Here is a 25329-nt window from a genome sequence, read left to right on the forward strand (position 1 = left end):
TGAAAATGCTAATTTTATGATGCTTATATCCTGCTGTTTAATAGTTGATTCTGACAATGTTGTAATTAATTTTTTTGCATCTATTTTGTTAGAGTTTCCAAAGCCAAGGGCATAATTTATACAATTAAATAAAACCTTGGTGTTTTCAATCGAAAAAGAAAAACACTCGAAATAATTTGGATCAGACCTTGTGAAAAAAGCAAGTTGCTTGCAAGATAACCACTTCACTCTGAATAGTTAGTATCTCAGTTCTAAATTTCAATTAATGGTACCAATCAAAAGGCTCAGGCTTTGATAATTAGTTTGGACCTGTGTCAAATTCATTTAAGTGAGAAATCAGCTTTCAAAAATAAAACATGCTTTAATTTAGAGGTCAGCTTTGAAATTTTTGAAAGTTTATCTTTTATTCTGAAAAGTTTCAAAGACTCAGAAAAGCTGAATGAAGAGTGAAATGAATACCTATGCATCATCACCAACTTTCACCAATTAAAAGCTCCTATCTGCTCTATTTTCCACTTTCTCTGTCCAAATGGATGCTGGAAACATCAAGACATTTCATTCCTAACTACTTCAACATGAATCATCCAAGACAAGGACATTTTCCTACCAGACAACATTATGTTACTCTTCAGAAAATTAGCATTAAATCAAAATCATGTTGCAACATGCAAAATTTCCTTGGTTGTAGCAAAAAATGTCTATTAAGGATCTGTTTTACCCCATTGAGGATTCAGTCAAGTTTGATGAATTATTATTAGTTATGTCCCTTCAAATTCTCACAATCTATAACAATCCTAAAGTTTCTTGCCATTCCTCATACCTGATTCATTGAAGAGTCCAGGCCTTTTGTCTTGCAGAACAACTAAATTTTATATTAAATAGTATGTTTGTGACTTGATTTAGGTCAAATATTTTTGATAAAACCACTGCATGGGTGATGCTGGGTACCTCTTACTGTACCTTTGGTATAGTAAACCTTCACAAATCTCCACTGAAATCTGAGGTCTTTACCAGCCTCTTGAACTTCTGTCTTCCCAGAACTATAAATCTGCTGAAAACTTCTGCTCAGCCCTCTCTTTAGCATTCCAACTGCTGCTTTCTGGTATTTTGCGTTTGTCTATTTTTCAAGACATGTCCTTCCCATGAGCAGCTTTTTCATCCAAACTTTTCTAAATAAAATTTCATGCAGATTTTTGGCTTTACTTTTCAGCAGTTTTCTCCCCTTTATTTTCATCTCTTTGATATGAAATTCTTGATTTCATATCTCTGCTTCCTTAGCTCAGTGAGATCAGGGCTTTGTGTTCATATTGTGTTGTCCTTCACTAACAATTGGCAAATGACCTCAAGTTTGAAACAAAGGTGAACATAGAAGTTGTATCCATGCATTTCTTTTCTTTTGAGAATCACAGACCCCAGAATTCTCTGTTGGCTCTTCTACAAAGCATTCAAATAGGTGTTCCATGTATTTTGCATTGTTTTTAGAGTTGTTTTGGAAGATGGCTTACTTGTGCACAGTTTATTCTCTAATATCCAAATTTAAAGTCTACTCACTTTTCTTTTAATAATAGTCTAGTTATGCAGGCTCAGCTTCCGTTCCTTGTAGCTTAAAATGTCATCCAAAAAAAAAAAAAAGGAAAATAAAAGGGAAATGTCCATTAATTTCATTATTGAACTTGGGCAGAGAAATCAGTGGTTTCAAACATGTTCTATGGGACTTCCCTGGTAGTCTGGTGGTTAAGACTCTGCCTTACGATGCAGGGGTGCTAGTCCCATCCCTGGTTGGGAAACTAAGATCCCATGTGCTGCACAGTGTGACAAAAAACTAAGTGTTCTGATTATTCTTCATTTTCCTCTTCCTCCAAACCTGCCATTTTGTGTCATATTCTATGCTCTTAGAGACTATATTCTGTGGACTGCATCATCTGGGCTTCTTCTGTTTTAACTTCTAGTTGGGACCAGGCACTGGGGTCTCTGACAGTTGAAAGTGAGTTATTAAAATAGACAGAGTGAGGATTTTTTTTTTTTTAACTATGCTTTTGCTAGGATTCATGGTGATTCTGGCAATGCCTGTGTTTCTCTATGCCTGTGCTTACAGTTCTTAGAGGCCTTACCTCCTTTCACAGCATCAGTCCACACTTACTGTTTCCTGAAACTGTTCTCTGCCTTTGTTTCTTCAGACTTCAAACTAGATTTCCCACTATTGCTTCTCCTGGGTGTTTTACCATTCACAGTTTCCTTAGGCATGCCCTTACAGCTGAAAATAGCTGATTGATTAAATACTCTTTAGTTGAAGACTGAATTAAGATATCAGTTTCTGAGAAACTTACACTGACACATTATATTAGTAGTTATTGAGAAATACTCCCAGGGTGGGTGCAGAAGATCAAGGTTATAGTAGAAGATTTAAAAGACTGAGGAATTTGATGTTTATTTCATCGGTTTTTATGTCAGGCTATGTTAACACATACCTAAGTAAAAATGACAGAAATGCATTAAAAATTACACATGTTGAGTTATCATTCACAGAACATGTCCCTCAAAGCAGAATGCAACTACACCATTACTTTTAATGCATCTGCTCAGAATGTGGAACATGCCACTCTCACTTAAATTTCATTGACCAAAGCAAGTCACATGGGCAACTCTGATTATTATGTGTAGACATAAATAACCCTTCATCAAATGTTGTGAATATTTAGTACACGAAACACAAGGTATTACAGAGGAATAAAATGAGAAAAAGAAATATTTAAACAGACAACTTAGAATCTTCCAGAAGTGAAGGAAATTGTGGGCCCCTAAATCAAATGTATTATCTGTGTACTAAGCTAGTTAAACTAATGTAAAGCCATGTTCAGCAAATTAGAGTGAAACTGAAAAATACTAAAGATGAAATGAAAATTTTATATTATGTTGAAGAGAAATGACATTTTCTGTGAAAGTATGACAAGTAGATTAAAAGTGTGTGTCATTAACAACTATAAATACCAGAATACTTTACCAAAATATTGTCTGAGTTCCTTAGAACTTAGTATTTTATGATAGCTAAACTATCATCCATGAGACAGAAAAATAAAGGCATTTGTGTATCATAGGCCAACTTTCTGCTCTTAAGACTGTCACAGAAAGAACTAGTAAAGGCATTAACTGAGCATAAAGAAAATGAATCCAAGTCGAAGAAGAGGGTAAACAGAAAAGTATTAACCTAAAACCTTGATACTGCAATATTTATATCAGATAAAAAGATAAAGAAAATACAATTTAGTAATCAAATGAATGTACGAATAAGATACAGTACTGTTGAATTTGCTTACACCTAATAACTTGGTTTTAACATTTATAAAAGAAAGCTGAAAAAAATTAGAGAATATAAGTGAACCAGTGCAGTTCAAACCCATGTTGTTCAAGGGTCAACTGTAGGGATTTTTTTTTTTTTTTGCTGTATTTGTTATTCATGCATTTCATACTGTATATTAGGTTTTATGGATTAATATATTTCTGTTGTCTAATATACATTTATTTTTAATGAAAAATACATTTATATTTACATAAAATTTTTACAAAATGAACATGCACCTTTTCACAATCATGTCTCTAGATATTTAAGGCAATACATATTACAGAGACCTCATTTTCTGAAATAATGCAGTTAAGTGATATGTGTATGAATAACAAATGTATATATATAAAAAAAAATCCCTATAGTTGACCCTTAAACAACACGGGTTTGAATTGCGCTGGTTCACTCTCACGCAGATATTTTTTTCAATAAATATGACATACTGTAATACTACATGATTCATGGTTGGTTGAATCCGCAGAAGCAGAACCACAGGCCAATTGTAAGGTTATATGCAGGTATTCAACTGTGTAGGGGGTTGGTATCCCTACCTCAATGCTGTTCAAGGGTCAACTGCATCTGTTGTAAAATTTTAAATGCCTTGAAAAGAAATACCATGCCTTGGACAGAAGAAAAATACCATGCCTTGGACAGAAAAAAAAATCAGTTGACGCTGCAAAATAAAACTGAATGGATGGATATATCAAAGACATGGTAGAATTCTGGAACATTTCCTAACATAATTTCAGTTGTACTTTAAATCAAGAAAAACTGAAATTTCATGACTTAAGAATCTAATGCAGGACACTTAAAAGGATGAGAATGTAGCCTAAAGAAAATAGGAGTGTGAACATGATAAAGATAGCAGAAATTAATAAAATATAAAATGGTGAAATATATGACATACAAATGAGGATGACCAAAACAAACCCAAAGCTGATTCTTTAGAAAGGACAATATAATAGAAACATTTTTTAGCAAGATTTTTCGGAAAAATAAAATAATAACAAAAGGCAAATTATTAACATATGGAATAAAAAAAGGAGAAACAGCTAGAGATATAATAAAGATTTAATATATATATAATGAAAATGTTCAAGTCAATAAATTTTAAAAATTCTATGCAATGAAGCTTATAATATACTAAAATTAATAACCAAAATTATTTCAAGAAAAGAGATTTAAAATCCCCTAAGCATTAAAAATTTTAATTATTAATTAAGAATTCTCAAAGACACAAGAACCAGACAACTTTATAGGTAACAGGTAAAATACACTAAAGCTTCAAAGAACTGATAATGTCTTCTCTAGGCATGCGTGTGTGTGCTCAGTCGTGTCCAGCTCTTTGTGAACCCCAGGACTGTAGCTTGCCAGGCTCTTTTGTCTGTGGAATTTTCCAGGCAAGAATACTGGAGTGGGTTACCATTTCCTCCTCCAGGGGGTGTTCCAGAACTGTCTCCTGCATTGGCAGGCAGATTGTTTACCACTGAACCACCTGGGAAGCCCCATTAAAACATATATATTGAAACGTGAGAATGCAAAATCCGAACAAATGAACCTAGTCACAGATTTTACACCTTCACAAAAATTAACTCAAACTAGATTGTAGACCTAAATGTAAAATGCAAGACCAATAAATTTCTGGAAGATGACATAGGAAAAAAATTAAAATGACCTGCAATTTGGTGATAATTTTTTAGATACGGCACAAGAAGCACTGGCCACAGAAGAAAACATTGACAAGTTAAAAAAAAAGCTAAAAACTTTCTGCTCCCTGAAGGACACTGCTAAGAGGATGAAAAAAAGGAGACACAGACTAGGAGAAAATATTTGCAAAACACTTAGCTGTTAAGTATTGGTATTCAAAACATACAAAGTACTGTTAAAATACCACAATAACAAAAACGACTATTAAGAAATGGTCAAGAATCTAAAAAGACTCCCCTTTAAGATATGCAGTGGCTCAGTCGATAAAGAATCTGCCTGCAACGCGCAGGACCTGGGTTGGATAGCTGGGCTGAGAAGATCCCTTGGAGGATGGCATAACAATCCACTTCAGTCTTCTTGTCTGGATAACCCAATGAATAGAGGAGCCTGGTGGGCTGCAGTCCATGGGTTCACAGAGTCAGACACAACTGAGCGACTAAGCACACAAAGATACACAGATGGCTTATAAGCATATGAAAAGATGTCTCAAGTTATATGTCATTAAAGAATTGCAGGTTAAAACATCAAGATACCACAGTACAACACATTTATAAGAATAACTAAAATTCAAAAAACAAACTGACAAAAAACAAAACAAGAAGCACCAAACCTGACAAATACTCAATGCTGGCAAGAATGTAAAACCATAGGAATTCTCTTCCCTTGCCAGCAGGAATGTAAAATGGTCCAGCCACATTGGAAGATAGTTTGGCTGTTTCTGGGTTTCCCTGATAGCTCAGACAGTAAAGAATCTGCCTGCAATGAGAGAGACCTGAGTTCAATCCCTGGGTTGGGAAGATCTCCTGGAGAAGGGAACAGCAACCCACTTTAGTATTCTGGCCTGGAGAATTCCATGGATTATATAGTCCATGGGGTTACAAAGAGTTGGACACAACCAAGCAACTTCACTTGCTCAGTGAATTAAATTAAATGTAGTCATACTATATGATCCAACAGCCAGTCTGTTAGGTATTTATTTGGTTGAATTGAAAACTATGTTGACACAAAAACCTACACAACAATCTCCAAATAGTTTGATCCATAATTGCAACAAAATTATCCTTCACTAGATGACTAAATAAACACACTGTGTTGTATTTGTACAGTAGAATGTTATTCAATCATTTAAAAAATTAACTATAAAGCCACACAAAAATAAATGAACTTTAAAGGCATATTGCTAAGTGATAGTGGCCAGTCTATAAAGAATACCGTGAAATTCCTACTGTATGATATTATGAAAAAGAGAAACTCTAGGGACAGTGTTAAAAAGAAAGAAAGAAAAAAAAAAGCACTGGTTTCCAGGGGGCTCAGGGATATGGGCATGGACAGAATAGGTGAGGAACTGGGGGGAGAGAGTGTGGGCAGGAGTGAGGGGTGGGGGTTTATAACAGTGAAACTATTCTGTATGACACTATAATGGTGGAGACATGATATTATTCATTTGTCAAATCCACAGAACATTATAGCACAAGGGTGAACCTTAATGCACATGATGGAATTTAGTGACCAGTAATACATTAATATTGGGCTCATTAAACATAAAAATATACCTAATGTAAAGCATTAATAAATAGGTGAAACTGTATGCAGGGGAGGGCAATATGTGGGAACTCTCTGTACTATACTGTCTAGTAAATTTTCTGTAAACTCAAAACTATTCTAACAAATAAATCTGCTAAGAGAAAAAAAAAATCCGATGTGCCTTTGTATGAAAAGCATAGAACAGGACAGAGAAAGGTGGAGCGTGATAGTGGAAGGGCAAATGAAATATATCCAGCATTTGAGAAACGATTTGACATCTAGATATCAAGACATACTATAAAGCGGTATCAAATCATGTAGACTGATGTTGGTCTAGGAGAATATTTGCTAGAACAATTTAATTGGTGAAACCTCAGAAACAGACTTATGAACAAATAGAACTTTGATCCCATGAAATAAGAAGCACTGCCGATCAGTGCATGAACTCTTCCATGGTGCAGGGAATGTTTTCCTATGTTAGAAAAGAATGTTAAAATCCTATTTTATGGCAAACATACAAAAAACAAAATTACTGATGGATAAAGAAAAAAAATGATAAAAACAAAGTTGTAAAAAATTTAGAATAAAAATGACTTTCTGGTAGTTAAGTATTTCTTAAATAAGACTCAAAGTCATAAAAGCTAAAATAAACTTTGTGATAATTTGGCTATATTAACAAATGTTTCTAGAAAAGATATCTAGTCCACCTTCAAAAATTAATAGAAAAACTGCAGACAGAGAAAATAATCACAATTATCTTTGACTAAGGCTGCATGGCATCACCGACTCAATGGACATGAGTCTGAGTGAACTCCCGGAGATGGTGATGGACAGGCCTGGCATGCTGCAAATTCATGGGGTCGCAAAGAGTTGGACACGACTGAGCAACTGAACTGAACTGAACTGAAGGACTAGTAATCATTGCTTCTAAATTACTCAGAAAAAAATAGCAACAGAATAGAAGAATGAGCAAAATATGTAGTAGAAGATCCTGGTGAACCATATAAATAAATGTTCAATTGTATAATTTACATATTTGGGAAAGTGCAAAATTAAGCAATAATGGGATACTATTTTATACTTATTAGAACGGAAAAAAGAGAATATTTTCTAACATCAAGCTTTTGGTTTGTTGTGGAGAAACAAACATTTCTAAACCATAATAATTGGAGTATAATCAGCATAACTTGGTAAGTAATTTGATAATATTTGGTAAATTTGAAAAAAATATATTTTTTACTTAGAAATTTACTCTCATATCAAAAATCAGTATCTATTTTGTCAATAGTACATTCTTGTTAATATGTATGGCTTTGTATGACTAATGTAGGACTCTAAAAATTATTTTGGTTGTAAAATTTACATTATATTTTGACTTTATATCAAGACACCTTTACCAGACAGAGAAAGCATTGGTCATTGGAATAAAATAGAGATCCTATGTCTACTCAAAAATTTATTCAATAGCATTATTATAGTTTCAATAGAGTTGAAAATAGTAATTGTCTATTTTAATTTGCTGATGAAGATCAAACTCACTGAGCTCTTATTTTACATGGTTTGTTTTTCTTCACCAAAAATGACAACAGTTTTGAAAGGCAAGTGATATTTGATTCTTCTGCTTGAGAATTCTGGATTATAAATAAAAATCCCACTGGCATTCCCATCATTCACCACCTCACTCCTTTCCACATTCTTTTGTATGGGCTCTGACACTACAGTGGTGTTTCCTAGCCTTTTATTCTTAATCTTGAACAAAAACCCTGGTGTGCCTGTCAGAATTTTAAGGGAAAGAATAAAGACATTATGCATTATGGTGTCAGTAAATGAGAGACAAATGAATAATTTGAAATGGTAGATTTGAAAGAGACTGAATGGAATTTGCTATTCTTAAGAAAGTTTACTAAGGCATTTAAGAGAAAAAGATCTCAATCAATATATTTTTCTAACAGCTGAACCATAAATATAATTTATTGATTGTTACATTTATCTAGTGATATACGATGCTTTTTATTCACCTTCGGGCATTGTGGACATTACCAGAAGCAGATTATTTGATTGTTACAGTGTTTAGCGAAATATACTTATCTTGTCAATATAAAATGTCATGAGAGTACTAAATACATTACTCAGGCAGCACAAAAATAAGAAATTCATTCTGACAGTGTCATGAATCTTATGAGTTTTAGGAAAACATTTATAAAAAGTCAATCCAAAATTAATATCTAAATGTAAAATAATGATATTGTATTTCATTGTGAATTACTATATGTCAAGCACTCATAAGCAGGTCACCTGCAGTATTTATTTAACTCTCAAGCAACTCTATGAATCATTAAATGCTACTATTATTTCAATTATATGAATGCAGTACTGAATTTTAGATAAGATCACATAGATAGTAAAACTAGTGAGTGGCCTGACTATGATAGCCATTATTCTTCCCTGTCTATCTGTCATGTACTGATTTTCTGCCAGTTTGAGCTATTCATTACTGACAGAGCTATTTTGAAGAGTCCAACTATAATAGTGTATATTTATCATTTAAGTTACATTGGTGTTTGCTTCACATACTCTTTGATGCCCTGTTGGCAGGTACATATATATTTAAGATTAATATGTCTCTTTTTAGAATTGACCCTTTGTCATTACATAATGTTCCTTTTTATTCTGAAGTCTGCTTTGTCTGAAATTAATGTGTTGCACCAGCTTTATTTTGAGTAGTGATAGCACTGTATATCCTCTGTTTCCCTTTACTTTCAATTTGAGTCTTTTAGTTTAAGTGAATTTCTTGTAGACAATGTATAATTTGGCTCTTAAATCTCTTCTGACATCCTCTGCCTTTTAATTGGTGTACTAAACCATTCAATTTTTTTTAATTTTTATTTTTACTTTATTTTACTTTACAATACTGTATTGGTTTTGCCATACATTGACATGAATCCACCATGGGTGTACATGCGTTCCCAAACATGAACCCCCCTCCCACCTCCGTCCCCACAACATCCCTCTGGGTCATCCCCGTGCACCAGCCCCAAGCGTGCTGTATCGCAAGAAGGGAGAATGGCATTCAACCATTCAAATTTGAAGTGATCATCTGTACGGTTAGACTAACACCCACCATTTCTGCAACTATTTTCTGAATGCTGCATTAGTTCTTTGTTTCTTTTGCACCTCCTCATACTCTGTCTTTTCTGGTTTTAATTCAGCATTTTATATGACCTGACTTTATCTCCTCTCATAGTGTATCAGTTTACTTAAAAATACTTAATGGTTGCCTTAGAATGTACAATAAATATTTTAAGGTAGTCTAGTCCACCTTCAGATAACACTGTGCTGCCATCCATGGGACCAGGTATTTTATCCCAGAGTATTCCCAATTTTGCCATCCCATTTCTTGTGATATTGCTGTCATACACTTTATTTCTTCATATGCTGTAATCACACACTACATTATTTTTATTATTAAATAGTTATCACTTAAAAATAAGAAAAGCAAAACATTTTATCTTTATTTATTTATTCTCTGACACTGTTCCATTTTTTATGAGAATCCTATATTAACTCTTTATTTCTTAAATTGCCTTTTGTTTTTTTTACCATTTGAAATGCACATCCACAGGCAATGAATATATCAGTTTTTGTTTGTCTAAGAAAGTCTTTATCTTTTTTTTTTAAAGGGTAATTTTACTGGATATATAATTCTAGGTTGTGGCATTTTACTTTTTCTTTTTCAATATTTAAAATATTTTATGTCACTCTCTTCTTCACTGATTTCAGCTAGACATCCCTAAAGTTCTTATTCTTGTACCTCTACAGGTAGGATGATTCCTCCTTCCTCACTGCTGATTTCTTTCAATATTTTCTTCTTTTTCTTTGGTTTTCTTCAGTTTGAATCTGATATGACATGATATGGCTATATTTTTTTGTGTTTATTCTGTTTGGTATTCCATGAGTTTCATGGATTTGTGGTTTGATATTGGACATTAATTTTAGAAAATTTTCCACATTGCTATTTTAAGTCTTTCTTCTGCTATAACTTTTGATATTCCCCCATACTTCTTTGATGTTCTCTTCTGTTGTGTTCCCTATATATTCTGTTCTTTTCCTTTTTGCATTCTATTATTTTCAGAATAAATCTCAGTATTTCCATGGGTCTGTGTATCTGTGCTATTTAACTGGGTGATGACACCACCCTTATGGCAGAAAACAAAGAGGAACTGAAGAGCCTCTTGATGAAAGTGAAAGAGGAGAGTGAAAAAGCTGGCTTAAAACTCAACATTCAAAAAACTTAGATCATGCTGCCAGTCCCATCACTTCAAGGCAAATAGATGGAGAAACAATGGAAACAGTGACAAACTTTATTTTCTTGGGCTTCAAAATCACTGCAGATGATGACTGCAGCCATGAAATTCAAAGACGCTTGCTCCTTGAAAGAAAAGCTATGACCAACCTAGACAGCATATTAAAAAGCAGACAAAGTTCTGCTGACAAAGGTCTGTCTAGCCAAAGCTATAATTTTTCCCGTTGTCATGTATGGATGTGAGAGTTGGACCATAAAGAAAGCTGAGCATGAAGAGTTAATGCATTTGAACTGTGCTGCTGGAGAAGATTCTTGAGTGTCTCTTGGACTGCAAGGAGATACAACCAGTCAATCATAAAGGAAATCAGTCCTGAATATTCATTGGAAGGACTGATGCTGAAGCTGAAGCTCCAATACTTTAGTCACCTGACATGAAGAACTGACTCACTGGGAAAGACCCTGATGTTGGGAAAGATTAAGGGCAAGAAGAGAAGGAACTAGAAGAAGATGAAATAGTTGGATAGCATCACCGACTCGATTACCATGAGTTTGAGCAAATTCCAGGAGTGGACAGGGAATCCTGGAGTGCTGTAACCCACAGGGTTTCAGGTCAGACACAACTTAGCAGCTGAACAACAACTATTTTAGGGTATTAGCTTTTTACTTTCAATCAGTGTTACAAAAATCTCAATGAGAAATAAGTGATCAGATTTTATTTTAGAGACATAACAACAACAATATCCGTAATTTACTTTGATATTCTTTTGTTAAAAGTTTCTGTTTGCCTTAATATGACAGTCCTGTTAAACAAAACTGCTACTAGCGCCAAGACAGGGAATTGTTTTTTTTTTTTTCCCCCCATGGACTTGAACCAGGGACTGTTCCAAACACTCTGCATATGGTTCATCTCATCACTAGATATCTAATATTTCCCACTGACACTGCTTGATTCATTCTTTATTATGTTATCCTGTTTAGTTTTCTATGTGGTCTTAGATACTATGTAAAGGATTTTTTTTTAACTTGTTTAATGACAAACTTTTTTAGCAAGAATTGGTTTAATGAAATCCTGTTTGCCATTTTGAGTAGAACTAAGGCTTCATGTTGGAGGGTAATTTAAGCACAGTCAGTCAGTCATGTTTGTTTCTTTGCAGTCCCATGGACTATAGCCCACCAGGCTCCTCTGTCTATGGAATTTTCCAGGCAAGAATACTGGAGTAAGTTGCCACTTCCTATTCCAGGGGATCTTCCCGATTCAGGAATGGAACCCATATCTCTTGTGTCTCCTGCATTGGCAGGTGGATTCTTTACCACCTGGGAAGCCCAAAGCATGCTTATTCCTCCACATAAGTCATTCTAGTATTGAAAATATAAATAACCAATCTTCTAAAGTCTTGTATTTTTGTGGAGCTAAATTAATTTTAATTATGTAAATAGAAATAAAAAACTTTTACTGAAAACTGAATTAGATGTACTATGATTATCGCATAGTTGCACTCATCTGACATGCTAGCAAAGTAATGCTCAAAATTCTCCAAGCTAGGGTTCAAAACTAAGCAAACCGAGAAATTCCAGAAGTTCGAGCTGGATTTAGAAAAGGCAGAGGAACCAGAGATCAAATTGCCAACATCTGCTGGATTGTCAAAAAAATCAAGAGAACTCCAGAAAATCATATGCTTCTGTTTCATTGAGTATGCCAAAGCCTTTGACTGTGTGGATCACAACAAACTGTGGAAAATTCTTAAAAAGATGGGAAACCAGACCACCTTACTTGCTGCCTGAGAAACTTGTATGCGGGTCAAGAAGCAACAGTTAGAACAGTTAGAACAAGACATGAAACAATAGACTGGTTCCAAATTAGGAAGAAGTTTGTCAAGGCTGTATATTGTAACCCCGTTTATTTAACTTATATGTAGAGTTCATCATGCAAAATGCCAAGCTGGATGAATACAAGCTGGAATCAAGATTGCCGGGAGAAATGTCAATAACCTCAGATATGCAGATGACACCACCCTTATGGCAGAAAGTGAAGAGGACCTAAAGAGCCTCTTGATGAAGGTGAAAAAGGAGAGTGAAAAAGCTAGCTTAAAATTCATCGTTCAAAAAACCAAGATCATGTCATCCGGTCCCATCACTTCATGGCAAATAGATGGGGAAACAATGGAAACAGTGACAGACTTTTTTTTCTTGGGCTCCAAAATCACTGCAGATGGCGACTGTAGCCATGAAATTAAAAGATGCTTGCTTCTTGGAAGAAAAGCTTCTAAAAACAATAGACAGCATATTAAAAAGCAGAGACACTACTTTGCCAACAAAGGTCCATAAAGTCAAAGCTATGGTTTTTCCTGTTGTCATGTATGGATGTGAGAGTTGGACCATAAAGAAAGCTGAGTGCCAAAGAATTGATGCTTTTGAACTGTGGTGTTGGGGAAGACTCTTGAGAGTCCCTTGGACTGCAAGAAGATCCAACCAGTCAATCCTAAAGGAGATCAGTCCTGAACATTCATTGGAAGGACGGATGCTGAAGCTGAAACTTCAATATTTTGGTCACCTGTTGTGCAGACCCAACTCATTAGAAAAGACCCTGATGCTAGGAAAGATTGAGGGCAGGGGGAGAAGGGGAGAACAGAGGATGAGATGGTTGGATGGTTTCACCAAGTCAATTGACATGAGTTTGAGCAAACTCCAGGAGATGGTGAAGGACAGGGAAGCCTGGCGGGCCACATTCCCTGGGGTCACAAATAGTCAGACAAGACTGAGTGACTGAACAGCGACAACATGATTATTGCTCTATCCATCACAGCAATTACATTTACTGTTCTATTTTCAATAAAATCTCATGAAACAGACTAAAGTTCCCTCTTAAGCAGAAGTAAAAGTGAGAGGTTATAAAAACTAAATTAAATATTCTCAATTCTCACAGCTGTCTTATATTTTCATATTTGCTATCATCAAAATAAACACAATAAAATGATTTATAAGAAATGTGTAAGAGGAAATTTTGATACATGTTATTTCAGTTTAAGAAATATATTACTATCAGTTAAGTTCTACATTACATTTTTATATAAAAATTATAGTCCTTGTCTTCCAATATTTTGTAATAAAATGTAATGTAAGCTAGTGATTCTATGAATCAAATTTTTCTTGCTATAAAATACACCAGCTAGAATATTTACTTGGAAACTGACAGTACATTTATTAGATTTTCAGAAATTTCAACTGAACATTTCATGAAATTCTAATTCCCACTTGTAAAGAATATGAGCAATATTGACTGAGTGTAATGTTTCACTATATTTACTGTTACAAAGAATGTTGAGAATTGATGGCTCCTTTATGAAACCCAGCTCACTCAGGACTTAAATAAGCTTTTGATATAAATTTTCAAGAACTCTGCTTAAAAAGTAGTGTTTCTTAAGACAATCAAAACATAAAACTAAATTAAATTTCATGTACAAATGTCAAATTATTATTAGAAGCCATGTGCATTAACTACTTCTAAACCTTTAATAATTGCTTTTTCTTTGGCGTTTTAAAAGTAAAAATATATTTTAAAATTATATTTCCAATTTATTGTTTTGGATGTCATACATTGCAATGATAGAACTGGCAAATAAATATAGTTATATTTGTCTCTTTAATTTTTTATACCTTGAAATATTGTTGTTGTTTAGTCGCTAAGTCATGTCTGACTCTTTGCAATGCCAAGGACTGTAGCCTGCCAGGCTCCTCTGTCCATGAGATTTCCCAGGCAAGAATACCTGAGTGGGTTGCCATTTCCTTCTCCAGGGGCTCTTCCTAACCCAGGGATTAAACCTGTGTCTCCTGCATTGCCAGACAGATTCTCTACCACTGAGTCACCTGAAAGCCCACCTTGAAATACTGCTTTTACATAATTACAGTGATGATTATTCCACAACACTGATAAAAAGTGGTTCTGGAGTACATTCCTGGTTTTGTGTGTGTGTGTGTGACTCTAATGAGAATGCTACAGTCTTTTCCCATTATGTGTAATACTAGCTTTTGTATTGTATGTAGCTACATAATGTATACAAGAATATAAGCATAGTTGTTAGAATCTAATCTTAATTGCTACAACATTCAGACCTTAAATATTTATGGATTAAGCAAAATAAAACTTCATTCCTTGATTGACTATGCTCTGAAAGTTGTGATGGGATTTACACATGTCTTGTTGCACTGTCTTTCCTGCAAACCTGCCCTAGCTTCTCTTGTACAAGATGTTTCACAATCACAATCCCATCTCAGAAATGTAAGGGGAAGAAAGGTTGCTGTGGACTTATTGCTAGCACATCACAAAGACAAAATCAAAACTCAGATTTTTCTGACTTTAAAAACATGCAACGGTTTCCAGATTCCCACACTGAACTAAACTGCTAAGCAATTAGTTCCATTCAGAAAGAAAAGAGGAAGGAAGATAACATTATGGGCAGGGTTTGCCATGTAAGCAGTGATTCTTACAATCATTGTCCAGATCCTGATGACTTCTTATAAATACAGCTCACAGTATCCTGTACTATTCTGGTTCCAAGGTAGCAAAAAAGCAGTGTGGAAACTGTTGAAGTAGAGAAAAAAAAATTTGAATTAGGCAACTTCATTAAAAAAGCATACTGCCCTGAAGCAGTGCTGAATGATAGCACTTGATGCTAGTTTGTGAATCTACCGAGTCCCATATTATAGGTCCGAGACATCTTTCAGCACCTGCTGCATATTTTGTCTTGCCCTTTTATAAAAAATAAGAAAATGAAACCAAAATCATTGAAAGGCTTTCATATCTTGCTCAAGTAAGCCTAAACATCTTTTAAGGGGAAGTGTAATGCAGATATGATGTAGAATTTCTGAAATACCTAGCATGGGTTGAGGATCAGGAGAGATTTGGAACTGTGGCATGCTTCTGATTTACAACTTAGTAACTTCAGTTTCTAGAAATAGAGTAGAGTTCTTATTTAAGTTCTTATTTAAGGGTTCTCATTTATTTCTCTGAAAACTAGTAATCATTTAAATTCATGACTTCGGTATTATTCATGCAGCCCAATTTAGTATGAACAATGTTTCTCAGGTTCAGTGTTTATAAAGGGTATGTCTGGGGGGTATACTGAACTTTATAACAAGCAGATGCTAAAAGTAACTCCTCATGTGCTGCCCTTATGAATCTGAGCCTGAAATATATTGCATGATTTAGGCAACCTGATTAGAGGAGGAAATGAGAATGTTTTCCTTGGGGGGGGGGGGAACTTTAGGAAGATACATACTTTAAAAGCAAATATATGAAAAAAAATGTTGACAAAAGGATATATCTCTTTAGGGCAGGAGTCATATTTTAGAATTTGATACATGTTGCTGGTGATTTCCTCAATATGGGTACTGATAAGTTTGTTAATCAAAGATAAATAATGTATTAGAAACTATTACTAAGTGAAGATTCAATAAAAAATTAAAGTTTTTGTATGTCATATAATTCAATAGGAAAATATGTCAGGTGAATGCAATTTAAATGCTAACAATTATATTAGATATAATACTAAAATAGTTGTATAAAGAACATTGGACATGACTGGAAGTATTAAATATCTGTTGAATAAAATAAGGAACTCCTTTATAAAATTATGTTTTCAGAATACTTGATGATAATTAGTAATTTTTTTAATGTACAAGAATCTGGTGTTTATATGAGTCTTCCAGATGGATAAAATATCACTGTATTAATGACTATCTCATTAAAATTATATGATTTTCACTTTTGTCATATTGTATCCATCATGTGTTTTTTAAAGAAGTTAATGAGGGTCTTTGAAGAAACATGATTCTGTAATTATTATGGATTGTTAAGATTTTATTTGGAATGTACTAGTAATTATTTCAAGAGAAAATATTAGTTACTAAACTATATAAGAGTTTTAAAACTATTTTCAAATAGTATTTTGAAAACCCTCTTTAGGTATTCTCAATTTATCAATTCAAGAATATCTGCTGGTTTAAGCTTATGTTCTGATGACTGTGAAAGTAAAAGGGTAAATATAACATTTATTGTAGTTTTCCAATGACTTTGATTATTGGTAAAAAAAAAAAAAATGTAGGTAGACATCGTTGGCCAGAAACCTGTTCTCAAATTCTAATTCTTTTATTTTTTTTTCTTTTATTCTAAAATGAAGGAGTTTGGTTAGGTTATTTGACCTTTTTTTGAACCCACCCACATCATCAACTTCATATTGGAGATAATAACTAATAAATAAGTAAACAATTTTTCATGTAGAATAAATGAAATAATCTGTGTAAAGTCTTAATTCATAATAGGAATTTAGGAATTCAGAAAATGATATTTAACATGTACCTATAGTCTTTCATTTAATTTTTTTCCACTTTAAAACATATGTTATGAAGGAATGAAACTAGAACACTTTCTAACAACATACCCCCCAAAAAAAACAAAACCCTCAAACAGGATTAAAGATATAAATGTAAGACCAGAAACTATAAAACTCCTAGAGGAGAACATAGGCAAAACACTCTCCGACATAAATCACAGCAGGATCCTTTATGACCCACCTCCCAGAATATTGGGAATAAAAGCAAAAATAAACAATTGAGACCTAATTAAAATTAAAAGTTTCTGCACAACAAAGGAAACTATAAGCAAAGTGAAAAGACAGCCTTCAGAATGGGAGAAAATAATAGCCAATGAAGCAACTGACAAAGAATTAATCTCAAAAATATACAAGGAACTCCTGCAGCTCAATTCCAGAAAAATAAATGGCCCAACCAAAAATGGGCCAAAGAACTAAACAGACTTTTCTCAAAAGAAGACATACAGATGGCTAACAAACACATGAAAAGATACTCAAGATCACTCATTATCAGAGAAATGCAAATCAAAACCACAATGAGGTACCATTTCATGCCAGTCAGAATGGTTGCTATCCAAAAGTCCACAAGCAATAAATACTGGAGAGGATGTGGAGAAAAGGGGACCCTCTTACACTGTTGGTGGGAATGCAAACTAGTTCAGCCACTATGGAGAACAGTGTGGAGATTCCTTAAAAAGCTGGAAGTAGAACTGCCATATGACCCAGCAATCTTACTGCTGGGCATACACACCGAGGAAACCAGAATCGAAAGAGACATGTGTACCCCAATGTTCATCGCAGCACTGTTTATAATAGCCAGGACATGGAAGCCACCTAGATGTCTATCAGCAGATGAATGGATAAGAAAGTTGTGGTACATATAAACAATGGAGTATTACTTAGCCATTAAAAAGAATACATTTGAATCAGTTCTAATGAGGTGGATGAAACTGGAGCCTATTATACAGAGTGAAGTAAGCCAGAAAGAAAAACACCAATACAGTATACTAGCACATATATATGGAATTTAGAAAGATGGTAACAATAACCCTGTATGCGAGACAGCAAAAGAGACACAGATGTATAGAACAGTTTTTGGACTCTGTGGGAGAGGGAGAGGGTGGGATGATTTGGGAGAATGGCCTTGAAACATGTATAACATCATATGAGAAATGAATCACCAGTCCAGGTTCGACACATGATACAGGATGCTTTGGGCTGGTGCACTGGGATGACCCAGAGGGATGGTATGGGGAGGGAGGTGAGAGGGGGTTCAGGATGGGGAACACATGTACACCTGTGGCAGATTCATGTTGATGTATGGCAAAATCAGTACAATATTGTAAAGTAATTAGCCTCCAATTAAATAAATTTATATTTAAAAAAATAAAAAGTATGTTATGGTCACAGCAAAAACTCTGTGTTGCAGCACCAGCAGAAAAAGTAATAACTTTTCTGAAGATTCTGAATACAAAAATAAAGAAAAAATAAAGACTAGGCTGACTGTAGAAGGAAGTCAAAATCTGGAGAAATGACCCAAATAGGGGTCACTGATTAAACACATTGAATTTGTAGTTTAAACTTTGAACAAAGGAAACTCTGCTCATCTATAACTTCACTAATGGATTCTTTAAAACATTTGTGTAAACTGGAAAGGACAGAACTCTTTCTAACTTGTTTTATGAGACCAGCCTTATACTCAAACCAGATAAAAACAATGCCAGAAAAGAGAACTAGAACGACAGGCTAATATTCCTCATGAGCATAGAGGTAAGAGCTTTCACTGAAATAAAGGATATCAAATCAGCTAGCAAGTCACACCTGAATAATCTTAAATGGTAAAATATTTGAATTTGGGTTTGGATTTGGCATGAGTTTTTTTTTTTTTTTTTAACAATGCAGTTAGAAGGGTTGGCTTATCTGTTGGTCTATATTCCCCTAGTCTTGACACCACCCTTAACGCAGAAAGTGAAGAGGAACTAAAAAGCCTCTTGATGAAAGTGAAAGTGGACAGTGAAAAAGTTGGCCTAAAGCTCAACATTCAGAAAATGAAGATCATGGCATCCAGTCCCAACACTTCATGGGAAATAGATGGGGAAACAGTGTCAGATTTTGGGGTTTTTTTTGGGGGGGCTCCAAAATCACGGCAGATGGTGATTGCAGCCATGAAATTAAAAGACGCTTACTCCTCGGAAGAAAAGTTATGACCAAACTGGATAGCATATTCAAGAGCAGAGACATTACTTTGCCGACTAAGGTCCATCTAGTCAAGGCTATGGTTTTTCCAATGGTCATGTATGGATGTGAGTGTTGGACTGTGAAGAAGGCTGAGCGCCGAAGAATTGATGCTTTTGAACTGTGGTGTTAGTGGAGACTCTTGAGATTCCCTTGGATTGCAAGGAGATCCAATCAGTCCATTCTGAAGGAGATCAGTCCTGGGTGTTCATTGGAGGGACTGATGCTAAAGCTGAAACTCCAGTACTTTGGCCACCTCATGCGAAGAGTTGACTCATTGGAAAAGACCCTGATGCTGGGAGGGGTCAGGGACAGGAGGAGAAGGGGATGACAGAGGATGAGATGGCTGGATGGTATCTTCTACTCGATGGCCGCGAGTCTGAGTAAACTCTGGGGGTAGGTGATGGACAGGGAGGCCTGGCGTGCTGCGATTCATGGGGTCACAAAGAGTCGGACACGACTGAGCGACTGAACTTAACTGAACTGAATCTATAAGTTGTTCAGGAAATATTAATATCTAAAAGATCACTGTATGAGATCTCCATATAATCAATGAGGGGAAGGAGAAAACAGTCCTGTTATATAATCACTAGTGAACTATCCCTATTCATTAGAGGATGAAGGTTGTAATGGAAAAAGGAACTGAAGACTGACTGGAAGAGGACTTCTAACTTCAGATCGGTTTGAATTGCATGATCCTGTGTCTTAAGTTTACTCCATTGGCTGGACTTAATAGTTCTTCCCAATGCTTCCATGGTGTTGGTGAACACTGAAAGTTCAAGAAAAGTCTTCAAATTTCTTTCAGACAGAGTAGCTCTGTCCTCTCTGAGTCACCCTGGAATACAGGATATTCAATGCTATTAAGTGTAGGTTCCCCCGGAATAGCCTAGTGAATTGAGATTTTGACTTTTATAGATACAAGATCACACTTTTTTTTTTTTTTTAGGAAATTGGTGTCTTTTTATTTATTTAATTTTTTGGCCACACCATGCAGCGTGTGGAATCTTAGTTCCTTGACCAGGAATTGAGCTCAGCCCCCCTGCACTGGGAGCACAGAGTCTTAACCACTGGACTTCCAGGGAAGTCCCAAGATAAACACTCTTTTAAATGTCAGTTGAAATTTCTGAGCATGAATATTTTACCTTTAATTTTTAATATAAATCTTTCTAAAATATATATGTGCCTCAGACTTCTTAACACATTCCACATAAAATAATGTAACTTAATATCTGCCTCAAAAATTCAAAGTAAAAAATAAAAGCACACACAGTTTCTGGATAGTACAGACATACTATTATATACATTTTTATAATCAGAGCTTTATATATGGAGAAATAAATTAGTACAGAGGAGGCACTGTACTTCATTGGAAAAAATCCGGACATATGTTTTATTTCAAACATATCTCCCCCCAAATCAGAGTAACTCCTATCACCTTTTCATCCTTCTCCCCACTCCACATGTCACATATTTCAAAAGTCTTCTATTATTGATTTGTCTTTATGGTGGAATATTGATTCTCTTAGTGGCTTCTTGCCTTACTTCTGAATGTGACTATTTATAACTTCTGATTATTCAGTGATGTGTCATCTTTTCTTTAATCTCTATTTTTGAGAGCCTTGACAGCTGATGAACCACGCTGTTTTTAACTACTACTTCTGCTACAACCAAATTTAATTTACAGCACCATTTCTATTACCTGACCTCAATTTCTGTTCACTTTTCTTCTTCTCTTGTCTGTTTTTTTTTTCTAGTAAAACTTCATCTTTCTATTAGATGATTTAGAAAGTATTTTAAATTTCCAGTTAGCAAATATTAAATGTTACAATAATAATAATTTCTAAGTGTTAGTGTTTACTTACCTTTGTAATTTGAGTGTAGCTTTTGAAATTTAACATGCCTGGGACTTTCCCAAGCACTTATTCATTTATTTAATGAATATTTGTTGAATTCCTGTTATGGACAAAGGACTGTACTAGATGCTGAATGAAATGACCAGTAAGATGGAAATGTCTCATTCCTAATGTGATTTTGGTGGAGGTGGTGTGTTCATGTTTAATATTATATAATATTTTAGAAATCGCTTAATTTTCCTAAGCTTCGATTTATACCTCTATAATGAGGATAGTAATATGTATCACAAGGTTGGGTTTGAAATTAAATATGGTTATGTATTAAAAGTACTCATTTTAGCTTTTAATAATTACGAACTCAGTTATGGCTATTTTTATTATTCTACTGTCATTATTTTACTATGTGTGAAGAAGAACTAAAGAGCCTCTTGATGAAAGTGAAAGAGGAGAGTGAAGAAGTTGGCTTAAAGCTCAACATTCAGAAAACGAAGATCATGGCATCTGGTCCCATCACTCCATGGCAAATAGATGGGGAAACAGTGGAAACAGTGGCTGACTTTAATTTTGGGGGGCTCCAAAATCACTGCAGATGGTGACTGCAGCCATGAAATTAAAAGATGCTTACTCCTTGGAAGAAAAGTTATGACCAACAAAGACAGCATATTTAAAAGCAGAGATATTACTTTGCCAACAAAGGTCTGTCTAGTTAAGGCTATGGTTTTTCCAGTGGTCATGTATGGATGTGAGAATTGGACTATGAAGGAAGCTGAGCGCTAAAGAATCAATACTTTTGAATTGTGGTGTTGGAGAAGACTCTTGAGAGTCCCTTGGACTGCAAGGAGATCCAAGTAGTCCTTCCTAAAGGAAAACAGTCTTGAATGTTCATTGGAAAGACTGATGCTAAAGCTGAAATGCCAATACTCTGGCCACCTGATGTGAAGAACTGACTCATTTAAAAAGACCTTGATGCTGGGAAAGATTGAAGGTGGGAGGAGAAGGAGATCACAGAGGGTGAGATGGTTGGATGACATCACCGACTCAATGGACATGAGTTTGAGTGAACTCAGAGAGTTGATGTTGGACAGGATATCTGGCATGCTGCAGTCCATGGAGTCTCAAAGAGTCGGACGCGACTTGAGCGACTGAACTGAACTGTCATTATTTTACCATCTGCTTTTATATCCGTATTTCTAAATCTCACGACAGTTCTAAAAGTAAGTACTATAGTACTTTCTTGACAGATAAGGTGAGTGACCAAAGCTCAGATAAGTTGCGGTCTGACCAAGGATCAGGGTCAAACTGTAGTACAGGGTCTTGAACGGGCATGACCTATAGGATGGGACACTACTCTGTCCTCAGCCATTCACCTAGCTGTACTCTATCGCCTGCAAATACACAGGCTCCTCCCTCTGTCCCCAGAACTCAGATCAGCTGTTCTCTCATCTGAAAAGGCTTCCTGTCTTCTAGGTAAAGTGAATCTACTTTTATTTTACAGTGACTATATGTACATATTTCACTTGTGCAGTACCTCTATATTTTCAGATGTTATTAGCTAATTTTCCTGTTTTCTTTGCTTAGCAAGGAGCTTTTCTGCTGCCTTTAATCTAGCTCTTTATCTGTGTGTCTGCAGTATCTTTCACAATCCCTAGTAAATAATAGTTTTTAAAAATAAATGTTTGTTGAATTGAGTTGAAAAAAAATGACATTTATAGCACTTTATATATTGATTGAAAGACATTATACATCTTTGTCTTCATGGTGAACAGCAAGCCCCTTTCCGTGTTTAGATAGCTATCCTTTTTTCTCTTTATTATGTACTTGAGGATATCTTGGTTTATTCATAAGTATCTGATAGCCCGAAATCCTGACATTTCTTTTTTCCAATATCCCCTCACTTTATCTTTCTGCCTGGCTTAAATTAATAAATCAACATGTTATCTTGTTAAACACTGATAACTAAAGCAAAGAACTTGTAATTTCATCATGTTGTGCCTTAAGTATTTAGTCCATCTGTCAAAATAACTTAAATTCCATGTTGTGAAATTACTTCAGAGCATACTGTGAGGATTGCACAATACTTGACTACTGTGGAAAGGGTAATTTCTTAAGTTTCTTGTGTAATAGCTTAGTCTGTAGAGAACCCCCCTACAATGCAGGAGACGGAGGAGAGAAAAGTTCAGTCCCTGGGTCAGGAAGATCCCCTGTAGTAGGAAATGGAAATTCACTCCAGTACTCTTCCTGGATAATTTAATGGACAGTGAAGCCTGGTGAACAGACAAAGGAGCCTGGCAGGCTATAATCCATGGGGTCGCAAAGAGTCAGACACGACTGAGCGTGCACACATGAGCACACACACACACACACACACAGACACACAAATTGTTTATAGACCATTACAGAGCAAAAACTTCATGAAGTGCTAGCATTTCCATAGACTAGCCTATTTTCCCATATATCAGTAGGGAAATAATGTATGATATATTGATAAGCTATTTTGAGTTTAGGGCCAGTTTATCTTCTGAAAAGTATAGGTTTCAAATTTCATACCCTACCTTTTCTACCACCCCATTACAAACAGATATTAAAATAATCACGCTTCCTTAAGATGAAGTTGCTTTCTTTTTCTAAGCCTCTTGAATTGACTGCTTAATGATTTCTTTTAAAATTTCTTATTAAATTAATTAATGCATTTAAGATTATAAAATTTCCACTAAAAACTATTTAGCTGCATCTTGGCATCTGGTCCCATCACTTCATGGCAAATAGATGGGAAAACAGTGGCTGACTTTATTTTTTGGGGCTCCAAAATCATTGCAGATGGTGACTGCAGCCATGAAATTAAAAGAGGCTTACTCATTGGAAGGAAAGTTATTACCAACTTAGACAGCATATTAAAAAGCAGAGACATTACTTTTGCCAACAAAGGTCCATCTAGTCAAAGCTATGTTTTTTCCAGTAGTCATGTATGGATGTGAGAGTTGGACTATAAAGAAAGCAGACCACAAAGAATTGATGCTTTTGAACTGTGGTGTTGGAGAAGACTCTTGAGAATCCCTTGGACTGTAATGAGATCCAACCAGTCCATTCTAAAGGATCAGTCCTGAATATTCATTGGAAGGACTTATGCTGAAGCTGAAACTCCAATACTTTGGCCACCTGATGTGAAGAGCTGACTCCTTTGAAAAGACCTTGATGCTGGGAAAGATTGAAGGTGGGAGGAGAAGGGGATGACAGAGGATGAGATGGTTGGATGGCATCACAAACTCAATGGACATGCGTTTGAGTAAACTCCGGGAGGTAGTGATGGACAGGGAGGCCTGGCGTGTTGCAATCCATGGGGTGGCAGAGTCAGACACGACCGAGTGACTGAACTGAGCTGAACTGAGGTTAATTGTTACACATTATTTTTATTGTCCATAGCTCTGAAGATACTGAAAACTTACCATTTTTCTTTATGAGTCATTGAGGAATTTATATACATGTATGATATTTTATATATCATGTATATATATATGGGTTTCCCTCGTGGCTCAGCTGGTAAAGAATCCACCTGCAATGCAGGAGACCTGAGTTCGATACCTGGGTTGGGAAGATCCCCTGGAGAAGGGAATGGTTACCCACTCCAGTATTGTGGCCTGGAGAATTCCATGAACTGTATAGTCCGTGGGGTTGCAAAGAGTCGGACACGACTGAGTGAATGAGGCTTCCCACGAAGCTCAGTTGGTAAAGTATCTGCCTGCAGTGCAAGAGACCTGAGTTCAGTTCCTGGGTCAGGAAGTTCCCCTGGAGAAGGAAATGGCAATCCACTCCAGTATTCTTGCCTGTAGAATCCCATGGATAGAGGAACCAGGCAGGCTACATACAGTTCATGGGATCCCAAGAGTTGGACACAACTTAGTGACTTAATGCTATATACATATAGTTTCGAAACTCATCAGACTTTGATTTCTTTTGAGATTATTTTAGTGTTTTATTATAATATGTCACATTATGTTGAAA

This window comes from Capra hircus, chromosome 5 (assembly GCF_001704415.2).
Source record: "Capra hircus breed San Clemente chromosome 5, ASM170441v1, whole genome shotgun sequence".
NCBI lineage: Eukaryota > Metazoa > Chordata > Mammalia > Artiodactyla > Bovidae > Capra > Capra hircus.